The sequence below is a fragment of the Bidens hawaiensis genome, unplaced genomic scaffold (assembly GCF_021521415.1).
Source record: "Bidens hawaiensis isolate Kalapana, Puna unplaced genomic scaffold, B.hawaiensis_p1.1 tig00018037_1, whole genome shotgun sequence".
In the NCBI taxonomy this organism is placed as follows: Eukaryota; Viridiplantae; Streptophyta; class Magnoliopsida; order Asterales; family Asteraceae; genus Bidens; species Bidens hawaiensis.
Genome location: NW_027492725.1, coordinates 57,827 through 66,295, shown reverse-complemented (window position 1 = coordinate 66,295; position 8,469 = coordinate 57,827). Strand labels below are relative to the sequence as shown.

The following is an 8,469-nucleotide window of genomic DNA, read 5'->3' as shown; positions in this document are numbered from 1 at the left end:
GACGGTTATAGAGCAACTGAGGCGATTTCAGGCTGCTTAACCGGTGACTGGTCGTTGGGGTTGGAGTGAGCTGATAGTGTTATGCCTCAGCAGCTCGTGGACCTAGAAGCTTAGAGGACTAACAGCTCAATTAATGATAATTTCTTTTTGGAGAGGAAGATCTCTTAGTGAGTAGTAAGTATTTTATTCTAGATTATGATAATATAGTGAGAGAGTGGGAGAGTTGTAATGAAGAGAGTGAGAGAATGAGATAAGTGAGAATGAAGAATATATTTGGCTAAAGTGTTCCTTTTATAGGCAGTCGGAAACTTTTCTCGACGAAGCTTAAGCTTCTTAAAGGGAAAGGGTCAACTCCTCTTTTAGCTCTTGTAGACAAAAAATATCATTTTTGTGTAACTTGTATTATGCTTTTCTCTGCCATGTCAACATAGTTACTTTATTGCAGGTTTCAGCTTTATGTCACATCAGAGGTATTGTAACGAGGAACTTTCCTTATCAACTTAGGAATTTTGTTGAGGAAGCTTTGAGTTTCCTGGTCTAGCAGCTTGTGTTTGATGCCTCTTTAGTCCTAAGCTTCCTTAACTTAAGTGTGGCTAGAGATACCCATGTCATCATATTCATTACTAAACATACACACGAAGAGTTAAAATAAAATAAAATAAAATAAAAAATGTATACCCAAGGAATTGATCTTGGTATCTGTAGTAAAAAAGCAACTTGCAAGTATCGCGATATGTTTCATTATTGAAAAAAAACACCGTCTTTTCCATTACATCAAAGTCTCATTTTGCAATTTTCTCTGTAAATTATTTCAAACTAGTTATTCTGCTCGGCACAACCGCGTTGCGCCAAGGGCGGTTGCGCCAAGGTAGCTAACAAAATTCTAACGTTAAAACCCGAATGTTTTGATGATGAGTTGACGCGAATTCGATTATCATCGATTACGTTCATTTGGATATATATATATAGACATCGTTGGTAAAATTTGAGCGTTAAAACATAAAAAATTTAATTCGACAAATTAGCATATAGAAAAGCAAAATATTTAAAACGATAAGTGGTTGGCAAACTCGGGAAGTGGAAAATATAATTTGACACGAATTCCATCAGTTTTGATTACACTCGATACGGTACTGGAGCTAAAAAAATTGAAAAAGAAAATATAAATATGGTGAACCAATGACTAGGGGGTCGGGCGGTATAAAACCTGAGCGTTGTCAATCACAGGCATTGAAGGGGCGAGTCTACTCGAATTTGATCAGTTTCTGTCGCCAAGTGGCCCAATAGGACACTTGCGACACCAAAGTTCTAATTTATACATAACCTACAAACAAGATTTTAAATTATCATTGATTAACTGGGTCCTTTTATTTTTATTTAATATACGAAGATAAATTGAATTTAAAAAAGAGGATTTAGATATTGTTTGAGCATTAATATATATAAAAAATTTGACCAATAATCAACTATCACACTATTTAGGATATTATAAATGTTATAAATACAATAACCCATTTGATTAAAAATGCAAACCCATAAACACATTTTGAAGATTTGATTTAAAAACAAACTACCAAACATCACTAATTCAGTCAACCAATTGAGTCTAAAAACCTGATTCAACATAAATCATCAATCTCTCAAACATTCCACCTCTTTCACCTCATTGACTCAGGTTTTTGACGCGCAAAACCCGGCTGAAACAACAACATGCAACAAACATTAGACTGAGGGGTGTGGGGGCTTCAAAGGGGGCTAGAGCCCCTCCGCTCGCGCCCCCAGGCGCTAATACCACACCAACAGGGGGCGCTAGAGGGGCGCTAGAGAGGCTCTTTGGATAGCCGTGAGCATGGTAGCGGGAGAAGAGAGAGAGGAGGGCACAATTTTTGAGGGTTTTTCACCCGTTGGGGTGTTTGACCAGCCCAAAAAAACAAAAAAAAAAATATTTTCTATATAAACTATACTCCATTTCACCCATTTTTATACCAAAACTTCACACCATCAAAGGTGACATTCCGCCACAATCGTCCACAATCAGTGATCAACAAAGACTTCATAACATAGCAAATATCAAGAGCCGTGAGACACACGGGAATCTTCGACATGAGTTGGTTGAACATTTGTGGGCGAGGCGACCCGATGATCTTGTATTAGATTAGTGTTATTATTAAGTATTATTGTTTGTTTAATTTTTAGTATGTTTTTTTTTTGTAATTTGAATTTTAGATATTAATGTGTTTTTTTATTAATGTGTGTTTTTTTAATAATTTATGTGTTTTTTTAATATGTTGTTTGAATATATTTATAAAAAAAATAAAAAAAATTTCGCTGGAGCCCCTCCACACCAGGGGCCAGGGGCTCCAACACACCCCTTATCCAGTTTCTCTCTCTGCCATACATCATAATATTATTGGTTCTTGGCTCTGCTGGAGCCCCCACTGAAGCCCCCACACCCCTTAGTCTTAGTCCCGTCAAACTAAACACAAACATAGTACTTATGTACAACATATAATCAAACCTTAAGAAGCATAGAAACTGGAGCCACTGCAGGTTCTTTAACAACATGGCTTCTAGTTTTCCTCCCATTTATTGTAACAACAGATGGACTATTAGCAGTTGTAATATCCCAAAAGCTTCGTTTTCTATCTTTGACAGCTGGCGATATAATCCGAGCACTTGGACTCTTCAACTCACCCATGAACGTCTCTTTCGGTCTCACATTACCCTTCACAGCATCTCTATTTCCACCCTTCTGTGAGATTTCGCGTATCAAGTCATCTTTTTGTTTTATTTTTAACACGTGATCTTTCTTCATTTTCTCCATGGCAGTTTCTAGCATCTTTATCGTTTGTAAGCTCTTTAACGATTTGTTCGGGTTCATTTTTCTTGGGGTCGGGTGTGAAACAGTTTCTTGGTAGAAAAGTTTTCGGTTTTCGGTTATCTTGGCGACATGAATTTTGTGGGGGGGTTAGAATTGATGATGCTGTTGAAGGAATTGGTGATACTGCTGTTAAATATTGGGCTTGGACCATTAGTAACTTTTGTTGTTGGCGGGCCAATTGGGCCCGTAGATCGTGGTTTTCTTTTTGCAATTCGAGTAGGAGTTTCGCTTGATCGGTTTCTGCATTGGGTATTTTTGTAATTTCCTCATTTGCGTCGTATGCCTGGAAATAACACCGTACGATTAGAATCAGATAATCGAGTAATCATTGGTTGACGAAAAAATTTATGCCAATGTTTTGAGACCTAATTCAATAGTTTGGGCCCAAAACTTTCAAGCGCAAATGCAAAACTGGAAAACCAAACCAAACCAAACTCATTGTGAAAACCGAAAAAAATTATAATCATATAATCAGCTAACCATTAATTATCAAAAAAATATTAGGTCCAAAGTTTCAAGTTCATTATTTGGGCATTTTGTTAGGCCTAAAATTTTCAAGCCCGTAAAACTGTGAGACCCGAAATCAAAATCAAACCGAAGCATTGTGAAAAACGAAAAAAGTTTAGAATCAGACAATGAACTAATCATTAACTAACAAAAAAATAAGGCCTATTTTCAAGCCCAAATTCAATGTTTTGGCATTTTTTGCCGGCCCAAATGCTAAAACCGAACCCGAAGTGAGCCCATTATGATAACCGAAAAATTAGAAACAGATAATAATCAACTGATCATTATTTGACAAATGGTAAACCCGAAATGAACCATCAACTAATCATTAATTAAAAAAGAAAATTTAGGCTTAAAGTTTCAAGCCCAAACGGTAAAACCGAAACCGAACTGAACTCATTACGGAAAACAAGTACTGAAACCAAAATCCTTAGAAACAGATAATCAACAAATCGTTAATTAACAGAAATTAAGGCCCAAAGTGAAAACTGAAAAACTTAAACTGGTTTGGATATGTTTTTGCTATTAATGTTGTAATAACTAAGTAAAAAGAAAGGGTATTTTGGGAACAAACCTTAGTACGGATCTCCTTAGCTCGATCAGCCCAATGAAGGGCATTTTGTGTTTCACCAAACACGAGGTTACACGGGCTAATGTTCGCGATCATAACAGTGTTACAAGGCCCACCAAGAGAATCTTTAAGCAGTTGAGTAAGTTTTGAGTTCCTATAAGGAACATGTTTCTTTCCTTCAACAAGAGCATTAATGCAACTACTAAGAGCAAGTAATGATCGGTTAATATTTGCGCCTTCAAGTGATCTAAGTGTTCTTTGATCGGTTGCGTGGGCCCGTTCTGATCCTGCTAAGTCGATTAGTGATAATTTTCCAACTCTTATCAAAATATTGTTGCATTCATCTTTCACTTTATACTCAATCATAACCTGATACAATATTAAATTAGCAAGATATAAATTAATGTTTGACTTTTTATGGTCAAACCAGACTTTTCAGATTAAAGTTGCCACAATACAGAAATGGTTATTCGCTTGGCAAATGATTTCCCATTTGTAGTGGACTCTTATAACTTATAATATGAGTTCATAACAAAAGCACAGTTTGACTTTCTAAGGTGAAACCGAACATCTGAAATTAAAGTCTAGAATTGAACTTATGGTTGAAAACTTAGTGAACAATTTTCCACTTGCAGTTATTTGTGATATCGATGCCCATAACAAAATTCTGTTGAAATATAAAGAATTTGTAATTGTACTCTTTTCAAGTTGGAGATGAGTATTGCTTGACCTCAAAAGCCAAAGTTAAAAATTTGTAAATGGACATGAAGAATTTCAAAATGAAAATTTAATTTTGACTTTCAAATGTCAACCTAAATTTTTCAGAATATAGATGAGACAGGATTCAAAAATGAAAAGTTAATTCATATGTGTAGATAGTTATTTGGTATAATACTCATGTTTTGAAAAATAGCAGAGACTTCCTAAGGTCAAACCAAACTTTCCTAATTATAGTTGACATGAAAATCAGAGTAGCTAGAAGCTTAGAGAACAATTTCCTGCGTGTAGTCATTTACTAAATTTCATTAAAAAGTTACAACTCTTTTCAAGTTTAACGCGACTTCTGTTTGACCTGAAAAGTCAAAGTCAAAAACTTGTAAATCTACCTGAAGAATAGCATGTGAGCGCGAAGACGTTTCATTAGCTCGAGTCGGTTCTGTAGTCCGATTACGATTCCCTTGTTGAAGCAACATCATAACCTATAACAAAAACCAACAAAATTCAAAAATCCAAATTTTATATATATATATATATATATATATATCATCATCATCATCATCATCGTACTCAGTATATCCCACCAATAGCAAAGCTATAGTAGGGTCTGAGGAGGGTAAGATGTAGACAGCCTTACCTCTACCCCATAAGGATAGAGAGGCCGCTTCCGGTGAGACCCCCGGCTCGATAGTAGTTTTGCATCAAGCCTTGGACATAAGGCACATAACACTCAATCATCGGGACACCGGCTGATCGGTGCATGTACCCTTGTCTTTCGGCTATCAACGCCACTACATGATGCCTGATTAACCGTCCGTCACTTTTAACGTTATTTTCACGAGATTAGTAAAATAACGTCAAAATTAGTGCAATTTCACTTTTGCCCACCCGAGGGTTCACACATATATACATCATATGTGCGCACCGCAAGCAGGGCTATATATATATATATATATTATATATATATAAAGAAAAAAAGTCTTTTTCACTTTAGAAATCTCACTTCATCAATCGAATACGCCCGATACTGAGTGAGCCCTGCTGCCACAATCCCCTAAAAACACAAAAACAAAATTTACACAATGTTTATAAAAAATCAACACACTTTCTTTTTTTCTTTTTACAAGGAAGATGTGTAAATAAAGATATAAACTTTAGAATGAATAATAAACCTGTTTATCTTCTCGAAGGATTAAAGGGCGACTGGGAGAAAGTAAATCTCTTACGCTTTCATTATAAACTTCTAAATATGAAAGATGCACAACATAGTTTCCATCAAAACTTCTTTTTCTTAATTTGCTGAACAAATCCTTTATGGCTAAGACCATTACTCCCGGATTTTCAACAGTTCCGAGCATTGTAAATGTTTTCCCTGCACCTGTTGCACCATAACAGAAAACCGAACCATTTCTTCCTTGTAAAACTGCTTCGACAAGCTCGGATGTTCTGTATGATTGAAGGAAAGATTCTTAGATGATCAGCTTTTTCAGTTCGTATAACTGACTCGTTTAGAAACTGTTTAACCCGCCAACCTGTTTGATTTAAGCGGGTCAACTCACAAACCCGTTTATGACCTGTTAACTGTTTACAAAATGATCATTACCTACCAACCTATGTGGCATGTTTGAATAAATGGGTTAACTGGCCGTGTTCTGCTTACACGAATTTAAGAGTGTGCGGGTCATATTCGGGTTGACTTTTTCATTCAACAGTCATTTTGAAGTTTGAACCGTTAATAAGTTTTGCAGCAAACCCTTTAAGAAAATTTTTCTAGCCTATGATTAAACTTTAGCCGCACCTTATTCTGGCAGTAAAACCATTGCGGTAATTCCATACTTTTTTTCTCCATCTGTTTTTGTATCAGTTAATGATTCTTTTATGCGGTTGTATTAATAATAATGAGACTAGTTTGGGAAACGCACATCTTAAATGAGATGATTGTGATGAGCAAATTAATGTAGCTGCATTGACAACAAAAGAGCCTATTCTCTTCTATGATGAGGTGATTTTGTACGAAGATTAGGTGGCTGATAATGGGGTCTCACTTTTTACCATGAAAGTCTGATAACAGTTTCTAGTTAGTTAATCTTGTTAAGCTTTCTTCATCTACAAGCCACATTTTTATGTGGCTTGTAGAGAGAGATGCGTTTGGGTTGACTTTTTAAACCCGTTTTGTTAAGCACGCTAACCCGTCAACTTGTTTAATTAAACAAGTCGACCTGCTAACCCATTTTCCCATCAACCCGATTAAAAAGTTTACGACTTAGTTATTACCTGCCAACCCATTGACCCGTATGACACGTTTAGATAAGTAGATTAAACGAGCCACATTTGGGTTACACGAATTTAAGTGTGTGCATGTTAGGGTTGATGTTGTTGACCCGAATAACAATGTGGGTCGTGCTCGGGTTGAATAGTTAAAACCAGCAATTTGATTAAATGTGATGCAAAAAGGTAATTTGAAAACTTACGAAGTCGAATAAACTTCAAGTTGGGAAGATGAATCCGGGAATGCAGCATCGAATGTAAAATGCCGGCCACGAAGGCGTTTGAGTCTCAAATAATCGTTCTCATTCGCGAATTCGGTCAAGTAAACTTCTTTATTGTTAACTATCCGTACACAAGATCTTGAACCACCTTCTTTTTCTTTCTTACTTAATGGTCTCAACCGTACAAAAACAAGAATCCTACTACCTCCATTTCCCAATTTCACTGTCACACCCTCCGATTCCGCCACATTCTTAACCACCCCTTCTCCACCACCACCCATTGATAACTTTCTTGCTACATTAGTAGTCACTACCCCTCTTCTTGGTGGACAGGAAAATCCAGCAATCTTTTCCACCACCGCAATATTCTCTTTCGCATCCTCCGCGGGAAGACAAAAGTCTTGGTGACTGTCGCAACAGGATTCGAATTCTCTCTCATTACTTGATTCTCTACAACACTAACTTTCTTCTTATTATCAGACTCCTGTTTGCAGGACAGATCGACACTCGGGTGAGTCGAAAACCGAACTTTATCCGGTTTGGGAGAAGGGTTTCTAAGCGAAATCGAAGATTGTTTCTGCCTCTCGTGCAACTGAGTCAAAGCTTTCATCTTTTCCTTCAACCGATGATGCGGGTTCCATATCTGACGCAGATTACCCAAATTACTACTGTTTTCTTGATCGTCAATTTCTTGAATCACATTCATCCGTGACCTCGTTGACACCGGCATCTTCAAAATCCACTCAAATTCAACACATACCCTAGCACCCGAAAGCTCAAGAACCGATCAATTGCAGAAAAGAAATGAAACTTGTTCAAGAAAGATGTAATAAAAGGAAGCAAATCTAGCAATGAAACGTGGGTAATCCAAATTATGCAATTTATTGATTCTATGTGCAGCTGAAAGAGGGATTAGGGTTAAAGGAAAGTAGGGGTGTTTGGAAGGGTTTTTGAAATTGTTTGATAAAGGAAAGTAGGAGTGTTTGGAAGGGTTTTTGAAATGGTTTGAGAGGTGTGTGTAACGGTCAAATAGTTTTGGGGTATTCTTAAACGACTGAAGAGTGCAATGGTTCACAACCGCGAGAACCGAATCAGAACCGGAACCGAACCGGAACTGAAATTGAGTGAAAGAGAGAACCGGAACCGGAACCTAATATAGTAAAACGGTTCGGTTCCAGAACCGCTAAAGCCGGTTCTCGCTAATCGGCTCTAGCTAGAACCGGTTCGATCGTTTATTTATCAAATGAGTTATGCAAACTTTGCAAATTGCAAAACAAGTTTATATAATTGTATGTCTTTTTTCA

At 36.9% G+C, this 8,469-nt stretch overlaps 1 pseudogene across 1 annotated transcript; it reads right to left on the bottom strand.

Annotated features, from left to right (window-relative positions):
• Nucleotides 1–1,489: 1,489 nt before the first annotated feature.
• On the bottom strand, nucleotides 1,490–7,895 carry LOC143555296 (kinesin-like protein KIN-8A; annotated as a pseudogene). The gene is made up of 8 exons (XR_013139177.1): nucleotides 7,648–7,895; nucleotides 7,148–7,597; nucleotides 5,849–6,122; nucleotides 5,680–5,730; nucleotides 5,066–5,158; nucleotides 3,963–4,328; nucleotides 2,519–3,164; nucleotides 1,490–1,697 (listed from the first exon to the last, which is right to left on the bottom strand). The product of XR_013139177.1 is annotated as a kinesin-like protein KIN-8A (transcript).
• Between the last annotated feature and the right edge of the window lie 574 nt (nucleotides 7,896–8,469).